Below are 14,281 nucleotides of genomic sequence, written 5' to 3'. Positions count from 1 at the left end.
CGATATTATTCGACCAAATCACTATTCGCTTCGAATTCGCTTCGAACCTAAAATTTACTATTCGCACAAGCCTACCAAACACCACTCTGTCTGCTCCAAACCTGCTCCAAAACAGTTTTTTTTTTCCTGCCACGAAAATTGCTCCAAATTCTAAAGTGGCTGGACCACTATTTAGCATATATGTGATATGGGGGGCGGGGGGAGCATGTGAGCATGCTGTTCCTCTAGCTCATGTGATGTCTGGTGGCTTTATGTGCACCTGGCACTGTAAGTTGTTTAGTCTCAAGGCACAGGAACACGTTGAAGAGTGAGGGGTCCCTCCCCCGTCCATGTATTTTTTTATTTTTGTTTTCATAATACCCTCTGAGAGTCAAAGGCATTACGGAGGGGTATGGAAACATGATTTTCATTACTCATACAATGTTAGCTAAAACGGAAAGATTATCTACAAAGAGAACAGATAAGTTTGGATCGCTTCACAATACAATGTTATATCTAGAGCAGAACACAACTGATGATGATCGGTGATGGTGAACCAGGGGCGTAGCCAGCGGGGGGGGGGGGGTCAAACCTCCCCCCCCCGTAATTTTTAAGTTTTACTTGCGTATATATATACACGCACACATACAAACGCACGCACGAAAACACAAAGTATGGTTGAACCCCCCCCCCCCCCCCCGAAAAAAATTTCTGGCTACGGCCCTGCGGCGAACACAGGTCCGGTAACCGCTGGGATCTGTGTTCACAGTCACCGATCCATCATCAGTTCTGGGGATAAATGATTCGCTGCATGTTTTGGTTAGACATGACAATGCACCAACTTTATTAGAAGGGAATAAAATAAGTGCCACGAAGAGTAGGAATATGTTGATAGATTTTGCTAAATAAATACAGGCGGAAAAGATTGCGACGAGAATAAGTAAGGGACGACAGTTCAAGTGAATCCTTTATGGCGGTAATGCTTGCATGGTGGCTGTAGTTATAAAGAAGGAAATGATCAGAATTATTCTGATTCAACCCCAGCGCACTTATTAGATCTTTAACAGAATGCAGCCTCAATTAGGGCTGCATTGCAATCTCAGCAGGTAGTATAACGCTGAAAAGAACGTTTCTCAAAGTTCCAAATTTTAATTGTGACAACGGCAGAGTTATTTTGCCTGCCTCACTCTCAATACACAGTTAGCCCGACTTGACAACAGTACAGCTGTGTTGCGCTCTTCCCAGGCAAATGGGAAACCTGCGCGTGTTTGCTTCTCTCCGCCTTCATATGCCAACTTGTCTGGTCTTGCTCATCATAAAGCCAGCGTCCTAAGAGCAACAGAGTGTCGCTTTGCATATCTTTCGCTGCTCAATGAATTCTCGTCAACATGCAACCAGCCCAGTTCGGCACACTATTATTTGTTCAAAATGGGTAGGTTCATTATCAGTAGTATGCGTTGTCTAGGACATTGCTGTTGCTGTCGAGGCTTTGTTCTTCGTGGGCGAAACTTAGTTAATTCTCTATCCCCTTCAGTGGCGGTGTACGTGTGCAACTGTACACATCAACTTCGGGTGCGCGTCACGCACCGCGTGTTTCTTCAAATGGCTTGAAACGCAGTGCGCACATTCGTGCAGACTTCCTGAGTGGACAACTAGCGGCTGTACTGACACAAAAATTTTGACCTTGCGCTTTTTTTGCTGCGATGTGTTGCTGGGGGCCTGTTAGTCATAACACGGCACGTCGTTTGCTGCCGCGCGCGCGCGACAGATAATTAATTACAGGCTCCTCATTACCGACCATGCAGTTTCGGTTTCAAAAAACGACAAGCCTCCGTGTGCAACTGTCACCACCTAGCGAGTGCAGCGCTCGATCACGTCAGCACACAGAACTGTGACGCATTTCCGCGCGGTTGGCGTCGTCTGCTCGCATTCCCACGCTTGCCGCACGTGCTGCGCGATGTCGTCACCGTCATCGTCCTCGTTGCGAGGCATCTGCGGAAGTGACGAATGCTTGGTACAGCACCAAACATGAGCAATGCACGAGGTCGTGTCGGAAGACCCATGTGCGCAAGTACGGCATTTGCCATGAAGCAATACGCCTCGAAATGGAGCCCGCAAACGCGACTGTTCTGCACGGGGGATCAATCTTGACGTTCACAAGCGCGCACGAACTCGATACACTTATGTCGCCGTGGTTATTCGCGGGGAAACGCATGCAGCGATGCGCCTGATCCCGCCTTCGAAGGGCTGCAGGAAGAAATAGCGCAGAAGGATTTCGACATTCTGGCCTGTCACTGCAGCCCAGACAGCACAAGGAAATAAAGAAGTCCTTTCAAACAGGAAACGGGAAAGCAGTGTCGCCAAACCCAAAACATTCAGCGCGTGCGCCGCGGCCACGGACTCGCGAGCAGCGCGTAGTAGTCTGCTGGAGCAAACGCGGCAAAAAAAAAAAAAAATGGCGCCTATGACGTCATCATAAATTGTTGCAGCGTGGTCACGTGAGTGAAGTAGGGGGGTCACCGAGGGTCACCTTTGAGGGTATCATTAGCGTGAGGGTGTCGATCGCTCTCGCAAACTTCAAAATTCATTTAAAATACCTTCCAAGCTATATTCGCTGTTGATATTTTGCAGATGATATACACATGTTCATGGGAAGCGATCCCGCCGGCTATCTCGGCGGCGAAATGTTGTGTCAGTACCCCTTTAACTTCATTTTGCTGCGTATTGCTGCAGAGGATCACTTTGCTGGAGACACTACCACGTTCGACGATCGTTCGACGTGCCGCGTTCCAGGACCAACGTCAAGAGTACTTTTCTTTCTTTGCTCGAAACGAATACAACCAAAAAAAACAAACTATGCATGCAGTTCGGACCTAAAATTTGATTCTCCTTAGCAAGAAGTGAAGCTGATAGATTACAGAATAATTAGATGCTTAATTACACGCTAATTAATATTAATTACTGAAACTCACACAAAACAACACATTCCTTTATTTTCTTTCTTGGGATGTAATACTGAGTGCCTCGGAATCATGCCATGCGAATTCGCCACATTTGCAGACAGTGCATCATAATTTGCGCCTCAAGGAGCGCAATTGTATGATTCATACAATTGTGCTGAAACTGATATGGCTTTAACACGAAGATTAAGCTATTAGTGAAACTTTAGCAAAATTATAAGTCTCTTATGCTTGCCGAGATGATAAAGCGTGCAATGTGCAGTACTGCAATCTCATTGCCTGTATTCCAATAAGTCGCGATGCAATGCATATGACAGCACAAGACATCGATGGGTTATTTTAAGATTATATGCTTTTTAATTTTAATTCTTTACACTATAGAAGTACTCATTATGCGACATTTTGCACTAATAATGTTCATACTACATGTTTGTGAAGGGGGCGAGAGAACAAGAGGCGACAATCCACTTGACTGTTTAAATTCCTACCCCCCCCCCCCCCCCCAGCCCTTTGAGGGTAATTATGATGATATGAAGCGTGGAAACTTGGGCAAGTTGGTAGGACATAATTGAATAAACGAACAGCGCAACGGACAAGGACAGAGGAAGGTACAACACACAGCGCTGACTTTCAACAATGATCAATTGTTGATCATTGTTGAAAGTCAGCGCTGTGTGCTGTTACCTTCCTCTGCCCTTGTCCGTTGCGCTGTTCGTTTATTCAATGATGATGACGATGAAATAAACTTTTAATTTGCCAAAACAGTGTTCCCGAGCTCGTAAGCTCGGGGTCACCCTTTGAGGGTAGATTTCAAAAAAAAACGCTTTCAGAGATGGTCAAATTACTTCATTGGGGATTTTGAATATACAGCATGTGCAAAGTCGGGAAGACATTGTAAAAAAAAAGAATCAAGAGCAGTATTTTGGTGTCAGCAGCACTCAAAACTGCAAAATGTTCAATACATAACACACGTGATATCATGTACGTCGTTATCAGGGGCGTAGCCAGAAATTTTTTTTGGGGGGGGTTCAACCATACTTTATGTATGTTCGTGCGTGCGTTTGTATGTGTGCATGCCTATATACGCAAGCAAAACTGAAAAATTTCGGGGGGGGGGGGTTGAACCCCCCCGACACCCCCCCCCCCCTTGGCTACGCCCCTGGTCGTTATGGTTGCCACCTATTCCCGAAAAAAAAAAAAGAAGACGGCCCTTCGACAGGGGGAAGGGGAGAGAGGATGGTTAACAGGAGATTAAAATAATGTTGAACAATAGACGCTATGTCAAGACTTTGGCATGCAGTGCCATTTAATGTAAGATTACTTTCCTTGAGCCAAATAAACCTAATGCACAAAACAAAAAACAGAACACTGAGCTAACCAACTAGTCGAACTGCTGGCATAAAAATAGCCGTGATTGCAATGACGCTTCGCTTATTGCTCTGACTGTGCTGCACTGAAAAGGAACCGCAATACTTCGTCCATAAAAAGCTCTTCTTTGAGTCTGAATCCAACAGGCCAGTGGCAATATAGACATAAACGATCGTTAAAATATATATAGTGTATCTGCGACACAAATTTCGGATATTCATGTACCATACAGGCGCAATAATATGCTCTACTTCAATGATCTCTACGCTTGAAGGGATCCTGGAAAGTGGTTGACTAATAGCGTAAGAGTTTTGGTGAATAACGCCACATATTTACCGTTGTAGTTGCTGAAATGACGCTTATAAAACACAAAAAAAAATCAATAATCGCGATATTATGGCAAAAAAAAAAAAACGGCCAATGGCGGCCGGTGCGGACCGGCAACTGGCCCGCTATCTAAAAGCCGACCGGGCCGGTCTAAAACCGGACAGGTGGCAACCTACGGCGTCGTCCGCACCGACCGTCCGCCATTACACGGTACCACCGTGCTCAGTACCATGCTCGGTACCACGTTTGGGTCGCTTGGTCGTCCGTGAAGCGTAGCAGCCAAAAGGCAGTGGCATAGTCACGGGGTGGCACACCGGGCCCATGCCCCCCCCCCCCCCCCGAAAATTTTCAATTTTGCTTGCGTATATACAAACGCACACATACAACACACGTACGCATGAACAAACATAAAGTATGGTGTTGACCCCCCCCCCCCCCGAAAAAAATTCTGGCTACGCCCCTGTTCTCGAGCACTTGCAGAACATCGTTTTAGCATTTCTTTCTTTCCTCTGTCAACTTTAATGAAGCAAGGATGACTAGACATCCTTGCCTCATTGAGTTTGCAATTGTACACATTGGTCTACAGGCGTACGCATTGGTTGGTCTACTTCATCGATCGGGAGGTTTCTGCCTTGTAACCCATAAAGTAGACCAATGCGTACATTTATTCCACCCAACCTGCCACGGTCGCCTGGTGGTTATGGTGCTCGACTGCTGACCCGAAGGTTGCGGTATCGAATCCCGGCAGCAGCGGCCGCATTTTCGGTTGAGGCGAAAATGCTTGAGCCCCGTGTACGTCGACTATTGGTCAAAATTTCCGGAGCTCCCCACAACGGCGTCCCTGATAATCATATCGTGATTTTGAAGCGTAAAACCTCCACAATTATCCTTATTACTTCCTCCACCGAGAAATTCAAGGCAAGGTCACCCAGGATGCGAAAACATTTAAAACGCCGCTTCCATTGCGGCCACTCGCCTGGATTGGCGAAGGTAAGTTCCTCCGGAGCCTTGCATTGAAAGCTTGTCATGACCATTTTTTTCTTGCTGGGATTGCGGCCCCTCCGTCGGTACGTTCGAACCCCGGTTTATTTTTTCTTGTAATGCGCGATAGCTGCGACGGACGCAGCGACGGCGGCCAAGATCGCCATCATAATCGGCTGTTGTAGTGAGCTTAAAAGCTTACGCATGTACACAAGATCAATATACAATACGCAAGTATACCATCACGCAATATTACGAAGCCTTGGCGTGTCGTATTGATAAATCGGGTACACGTCATAATAATCAGCGTGACTACGCCCATTGCAGGGCAAAGGCCTCTCCCATGTTTCTCAGTTTAAACCAGTCGTGCGTTTGCTGTGGCCACGCTATTCCCGCAAACTTCTTATTTCATTTGCCCGCCTAACTTTCTGCATTCCCCTGGCGTTTTGTCTTATTTTCTTGGAAACCAGCCTGCTACTGGAATCTGTTGCGCCAATAAAACAAAGTGGTATAGGAACCATACGTGCAGTCGCGCTCAATATGACTTGCGACACGGGAGCGCGTGGCCTCACGAGTTCAAAACCTGCGCATAGCCTCCACTAGCTCATACTTCCATAAATAAACGCTGTTCTCTTAGTTGAGGATGATCACAAATGAGGAAATATCATTTAGTTGTTGAAATGAAAACAAGTTGAAGCGATGCTCAATCTTTGAACTCATGAGGCCACGCGCTCCCGTGTTGCAAGTCATATTGAGCGCGACTGTACATCCCTCCAGTAATGGTAGAAGAAGCGAAGAAAGGCTTGGAACTGAAAGTTTACTCTAGTCTTGGAAGGAATGCAAAGGGTCAGAACAGCTGGCGAGTATTAGGTAACGGCATACCTGTTGTAGGACGGCGGACAGATTAATTGTTCTAGAAAAAACTGGCTACCCTGTGTACCCGATGCTTATTGACTGTGAGCGTACGGCAATCCTGGATGAACGCTAACGTCATCTTAATTCATGAGAAATTGGACGTCAAGGACTCCAAAAATTACACGTGGATCAGCTTCGTCCGTGGCTTACAAGGTACCTTACAAAGGTTCAGAAGATTTGACAAAAAAATCAGTCAACCAAAGGACTAAGCACAATTTTGTACAGGCTACTCGACAATAGACCATATTCACGATATTCACGCTAATAATCAGGTGGTAGAGAAATGCGCGGAACATAACCAACCCATGTGGAGCCTTCATACACAATGAAAAAGCATTGGATTCGGTTGAAACCTCAGCTGCCGTGGAGGCATTACGGAATCAGGGCGGCGGCGAACCGTATATAAAAGCATTGGAAGAAATTTACAGCGGCTCCATATAGCCACCATAATCCTCCATAAAGAAAGCAATGAAATTACAGTGAAAAAGGGTGCAGGGCTGGGAGATACAATTTCTCCAATGCTATTCACTGCTTGTTTACAGAAAGTTTTCAAAGACAGCTGAATTGGGAACAGGATAAGAGTTGATGGAGTAACCCTTAGTAACCTGCTATTCGCTGGTGACATTGCCTTGCTTCAGTAACTCAGGGTACGAATTTCAAAGTACGATTGCTGAATTGGACTGGTAAAATAGAATAGTGAGTCAAAAAATTGATATGCAGAAAACTAAAGTCATTCATGGCGTTGAACAGAGCAAATGACAAGAGACGGTTGAAAAGAAAACATCGTGAATCAGTACCAACTTGCCCTGCTTTCCACTTTAACGTTGAACTAGTGTTCAGGAAACAGAAAAAGGAGAAGGCAGGGAGGTTAACCAGAAACACTTCCGGTTGGCTACCCTACACTGGGGGATAGGGGAAGGGGAATAGAAAGACGAGAAATAGAGAGGAGGAAAGAGAGAGAAGAGATGCAGTGCATTCACTAGATCGTGCGGGATTGCACCACAAGTTTTTGAGAACGACGGGCTTGTGCGAACGCCTCTAACTAGTGTTCAGAAGTCTCGGAAAAGGAAGGCGGTTTGCGATAGGCAGCGGGGCATTGAAAACAGACAGACAGACAGACAATGAACTTTATTAAGATAGTTCTGAGGAGCACCGCAGCCGTTCAGGGCGGCAGCGCCGCGGGCCACTCCCACGTGGGGACGGGGAGGCATTGAAAAGTGGTAAAAGAATACTTCTACTTAGGACAGGTGGTGACCATGGAGCCGAACCATGAGACTGGAGTAACTAGAAGAATAAGAATGAGGTGGAGCACATTCGGCAGGCATTCTCAGATCTTGAATAGTAGTTTATCGCTATCCATCAGGAGGAATTATATATATAACAGCTGCATCTTACCGGTACCATACCTGCGGAGCAGAAACGAGGAGGACGCAGCGAGCCATGGGAACCTTAAAAGACAAGAAGAGAGCAGAATGGGCCAGGGAGCATGTTAAGGATACCTTAGTCGAAATCAAATGGAAGAAATGGGCATGCACAGGGCATGTAGCGAGAAGGCAAGATAACCGCGGGTCACTAAATCGGGTGCAGTACAAGAAAGCTATTTTACTGCTTACCGTTACGGCCGGTTGTAAATTGCTTCTTTGTAGCGTTAGCTACACTGGCCTAGCCGAGCCAGTTTCGCGTGGCTCCTCAAGAGCCGTGCTGCGCATGCGCGAGGATCAGTGATGTCACACAGCTGGCGCATCGGAGCCGGCACCTCGGAGCCGGCACCGCCGGTCTGCGCTTTCCAGGGGAGTGACGTCGTAGCCGAGGTAGACGTACTGGCGCCGGCGCGCGCGCAGCTATTCGCCTGCGCTGTGCAGTCGCCGTCTGACACTGCGCTGGAGCCGCTTGATAGCGCCTCTGACTGGCGTTTGCCAGTGTGGTTTAGCCATGGAGAAGGAGAGCGCAAATGCTTCTCAACGGCGCAGAAGAGCGGAGAAGTTTAACTCATCGGATCCCGAAGTAGTTGCCTGGCAAAATAAATATACATGTGCCACATAATACGTATACCATGCGTGTGTCATGGGAGCAGCAGTAAGCATGATAATCAAGCTAATCCTAGACAATCAGGAAAGCTAAGAACAATCAGCTGAACATTTGCTAACGCTACGTTATCCTGGCATAGCCGAGCTAAGCCGCTGCAACATCTTTTGTACGTGTAGCGGGTTCTTGCCTCATATTTATATCTATATATACATACATATAAAAATTTGTGGCGTTGCTGGCATCGCATTGCGACAGGTGTACTTTTCGGAACGCTACTTGTGTAAGTGACAGCTGGAGTTCTCTTGCGGGAGAGAGGAGATCACTGCCTGTGAGGGCAAGAGGAGAAATCGAAAGAGCAATGATTAGAGGGAGACTGAGGTCTTGCAAATCCCGGCGAATTACAGCCCGGCAGGATATCCAGGCATTTCAATACAAACACGACCGTTGAAGCGGCACGGTTCTCCCACTCACAGTCGTCAAACGAACAACGGCAGACGGACGTAGTCGCCTCGTGTCTCGGTTTCTGTTTGAGCGTTATCGGTGGTACGGGAAAGTGCACGGCGACCAAGGTTCGTATGACACTTTTTCTAGCACCGTGCTCATTCACGACCATTCGCGTTGTCGAGAATTGAGGAAAGGAGGCGAAGAAAACAGACGCAGTCTGGGTTGTGCGCGCAGCCGATTTATTTCCGTGTCAGACGCTTACGTACGGCGCGAAAAGAACAGAAAAAGAAAAAACAAAACCAAACAGCCCATCGTAAAAGTACAGGAGTCATATCAATCACAGACGTCACCATCCACTATAACCGCTTGCAAAGGAATTATGTATTTGATATCACGGCTGACTTTACACTTTCAATTTCATTTAGCGATTTCAGCGATTGAAGAGAAGATGACGCAACCTTCGCTGGTATATGCACATGAAAAGCTTCGATAATTTACCTTTCTGTCTGATTGTAAGCGCGCTCGAACACTTGTGTCCGAAAAAGACGGTACGCGCTTACAATCTGCGCAGAGCGTGGCCAAGTTACCAGGATAGGTTAAATGTTAGCTCGAGTAAGTATGTTCTTTAAGCCTTGCATTAATACACCGGTTCGTCTGGCCTATTTACTTCCCGTTGCAAGATAGTGGAATGCAGTAAAGAACTCCTTCTGAGCACTCCACAAACCTGTTCTTATGCTTGACACGCGGCATCCATTCCTCTTGGAGATTTCAGACTTTCAGATTATTGGACTTTTAGGTTCAAAGGCGCCGTTAAAACAACATTCACATTGGGTGAAGTTACAGCCGCAGAAGCGTGGATCCTGGCGTTGGCTGGATAGCGAGAGCCCGACGCTCACAGCACCTAGCTGGAGCGACTCCGCTCGTCAGTTGCCTTACATGGCTTACGCGATTACGTAGCTAAGTCACCAGTCGCTAGATTTGCAGCACACAGCACAGCTGGGGCATTGCATGGTGTTCGAGAAAAAAAAAAACATCGAGATGAACACTGCTGCGCAGCTCACGTCGACGCGGAGCACGTTGTAAGACAGGCAGACGACACTCGCTGTCCCCCGGAGGTTCAGTGACGTAGACTGAACATATCCAATCAGATCGGTCGCCGCGGTGTTACGTATAATGGAACAATGCCACGTAGAACGGAAGCGGGAAATTGAAAACTAGTACGGCTGTGCCGCTGCGATCTGTGGCGATTCGCACGTTTAAAGTATTGCGACAAATTACACACTCGACACAGACAGCTTAAACCGGTCTGCAAATGATCCAATGCGTTTGTACAAAATTGTCAAAGCCGTTCCAGGGCCCTTTTAACCAGGGGCGTAGCCAAGGGGGGGGGGGGGGGTTGAACCCCCCCCCCCCCGAAAATTTTCACTTTTGCTTGCGTATATATACACGCACCCATACAAACTCACGTGCGAACATACATGAAGTATGGTTGAACCCCCCCGAAAAAATTTCTGGCTACGCCCCTGCCTTTAACATAATGAACCTGGGAAGTACAGGAGTTTATTTTTTAATGAGCAGAAAGTACATTTAAAAGCTATATTTTTCAGTTTGATCGACAGATTCATTGCAGCTCACATTTGATTATCGTCTGCGGGATAACTTGTGTTTTTCTCGCCAACAATGATCGTTCAGCCACGTAGGCTTACACTAGAGTGAAAAAAAAAAGAAAGTGTCTCCACGATAAACATTTTATTCAAAAAATCACGCTCGAAACTGAATGAAAGTGCGAACAGGTCCTAGTCAAGCCCATGAAGAGACTTTCTGACCCCGGCCCTCAGCATCCCAAATGATAGAATGTTGGAATCAGTGAAGTTTCAAATATACGAGGAACAGTGTATACAATGCAAAATTTAGCTACGAGATGCACACGTATCAAATATTACACTGTATACAATCATATATGTGATTTGTCAGTTTCTCTACGTTGCAAAGAGAATAGGACCATCCCGTTGGACAGTTTTAGATGTCTCCATGCAGTACAATGAATGAAGGCATAAACAGCGGTGTTTGCCACGGGCGTCTTAAATACAATATATATCATACACAATTAACTAAAATCTGCACGCGAACTAACTGTTCATTCAAAACGGCATCCAACGACTCTTGAAGCTTGGAATATGCGATCTGATCGAAAGATATCTCTTGCAATATATCTCTTTCGATAGACACGATATCTAGAGAATTCGACTTTTTCTCGCTGAGCGGAGCAAAATAAATCACAACTTCGAAAATTACCGCTCTCGCAGTTCGACACAGGAATACAAAGGTATATTCAACGGACGATAGAAACAATGGAGAAAACGCTTACAATGTCTCGTTTCTGCAGTAGTTGCAAAAGTCCTCGTGCAGTTGTTATCTTGCGAAGTGTAACTCTTCAGATAGTGCGGCAACTGAACGACTTCAGTGGAAGAAGTCGACTCGAGATCCTCCTTGTAGGTTCCAGCGAAATCATCAGAAATCTTAGTTCGTCTTCGCTTCCAGTTTCCCCGCGTTAAAAAAAAAACAGAAATTTTTCACATGAATCAATTCATACGCTCCTTTCTGAGTCCTCAGCAATGACTGAGCTCAGGCGATCGGAATGACTTGAAACGTGTCTACATCAAACCTTCTGTTACCATCTGTCTCCCCAACCCCCTCAACTGCCGCGAGTTACTTTGAGCTATTCCGATTGAGCTTACATTGGTAACACTGCTGTACGCTTAGTGCCACTGCCTCTTCCTCGAAAGCTTCAGCTTTAGGACGGAGGGAACTCATGAACTCGACAAGAGAGTCCACCAGGTCAAAAAGCCGTTTATAGATCTAAACCAGGTCTCTGAAGTGTGACGCTGGGCTTGTCAAAACGCTCCAGAGTCTCGCTCCAGAGTCGCAATTTTTGTTCAAATCAATTTCAACTTTTTTTCCATAGGAATGGAGGATGGCCCGAACAAAAAGTGGTAATTTTCACTTGACGAATACTCGGGCCCCCTCTACATGGCACAGAACAAGGAGACAAATTATACACACACGTACACATAGCATATTCAATATTACAGGAAGTACAGAAAATAAGATATCTGCATGTCGCAGTTAAACAATACAAGTTTGAGCGCTACAGAGAAAAAGAATAAAAAGAGACAGAAAATATAACTTTGAACCATAACAAACAATTTGCAAAAAAACTGACAAAACTGTTAAAGTTACCTATTTGTTTTACATCAGCTGGTAATTAAGCATTTGATATCATTATTTGATTACACACCAATGGCGTACATTCTTTTTTGTGAGGTTAGTAATGTCAATCCCTTGTTAACAATACAGTAAGGATATATCGAACGCTCTGCTCACCATATTTTTTTTCTTCAGGAAGGTACTTGCCAATGTTCATTGTAACGCGTAGGATACAGGGGGGTTCTGGTTTTTAATTCCACTAGGGCAAGTAATATTTGTTCATTATTTCTTAAACTCTGTTTGTATATTGTAGACAGGATGTATGAGTAAAGATTCGGCATTGATATGAAATTGAACCAATTGAACAGATCCTTTGTGCGCGCATCGTATGGTAAGCCAGCTATTTGTCGAAGGGCCTTTTTTTTAAGTGTGCAACTGATTTTAATATTTGACGGGAGTAACGCATGCAGTTTCACCATGACACCAACGCATCTCGAAATTTGCTTGGTTACATGATAGACACCTGTGTCCCAGAGCATATACCTATGGAAGTATACACCCAATGTTTTTATGGAATCCACAACCTCAATAGATGACTGGCCAAGTATGAGATCATGCGTAATTTCCGATCGAGATTGTTTCGGTGAGAAAAGCACTGCTTTTGTTTTAGTGGCATTAATTTGTAAGGAATATTAAGCTCACTCCATGTGCTTAAGCTTTTGAGGCCGTTAACATTTGACTGGAGAGAGTTTTGAGCTCTGTAATCAATGAAGCTCTCGTGAACATTACCCAGCAAGTAGTACTGAAATACAACAGACAACCGGTAAACATGGCAGGTTGTCAGCAGTAAAATCCACAACCAGTGAGTAATGTTTGGCACGTTGTACCTCCCCGATAACTCGTTCCTTACTGTCAGCGTTATCAAGGAAGGGAACTTGTCAAAAGTAGAGGTAGAGAGATACGACGGGTGACCTATGTCCTCGTTGGCGAAGTGAGCGGTGGGATAGCTGAGAGAGGCGTCAAATTCCGCGATAACTTAAGGCCCCCTAAGAAATTTTCCGTTTCTAGGAGAACCGAACGCTTCTTCTCTACCGAACGCTTCTTCCCTGAACAAGGCCAGGCCTTGTTCAGCCAGCAATACAGTGACTGCCACGACGGGCTTCAGCACTTCTTTCCAGTAAGCGCGTTGTGTTACGAAGTGTTGAACCATAACTCTCTCAATAGTGGCACAAGCAGTAGAGCGAGCTAGCCGCGCAACGGCAACAATTAGACGGTCAATGTCATAGGCGTGCGCAGGGTTCCCCATTAGGGGGGGGGGGGGAGGTGGCAAAGTTTCGTCGCAGCGCCCCCCCCCCCAGTTGGTCGAGTCCAAAGGACAACATGCTTCACAGTGGATGAAAAAAAAAAAAGAAAACGAAGAAATTACGTGCTTATCACTATGACCTGCCTTTGGTCCATGGCTTTACTAAATATGAGAAGTAAGCAGTTCTTGCAGTGCAATATCTAGGGCCTTCGCCCCCCCCCCCCTCGTGCCTACGCCTATGGTCAACGTTGTCTTTGTGGGCTCTTGCCTTTTCTTCAGCCCTTTTCCATTCAGAAAGCCCATGCGTCGCAAAAGGATTGTTTTCGCGCTGTATAATACAGGGCTGAATTGCGCGGCAAACAGCGCGTGCACTTGTGGAGGCACACTTTATGAAAAAGAAAGAGGCTTCCTGTGTTTGTGACACTTGAATCACTGCGTATTCCACAGAAAGAAACACGATCGAGGTGTGTTTGTTAGTCACCTATCACTGTCTCGTTATCTACGTCTTCTATTGTCCGTGAGCAAAAATTGCGTTGTGGTGTTCCTTTTGCAGTTGGCCCAAGCATTGCGTTTGGTTGAACACAAGAACCAAGAAAACGACCTGTTAAACTGCCATAAAACTTTAGTTGTTTGTAATAAATCTAACTTTAAACAAATATAAACATGTTAAATTGTTAGATTCGTCAATGACGTGGCTTAACCTTCATACAAACCGCATATACCGCATGAAAATTTAAAAAAAAAAAGCGATGTTGTAGCGTAATTATCT

Source organism: Rhipicephalus sanguineus, chromosome 11 (genome assembly GCF_013339695.2).
Source record: "Rhipicephalus sanguineus isolate Rsan-2018 chromosome 11, BIME_Rsan_1.4, whole genome shotgun sequence".
Classification (NCBI taxonomy): domain Eukaryota; kingdom Metazoa; phylum Arthropoda; class Arachnida; order Ixodida; family Ixodidae; genus Rhipicephalus; species Rhipicephalus sanguineus.
Note: the sequence above shows the minus strand (reverse complement) of the source record.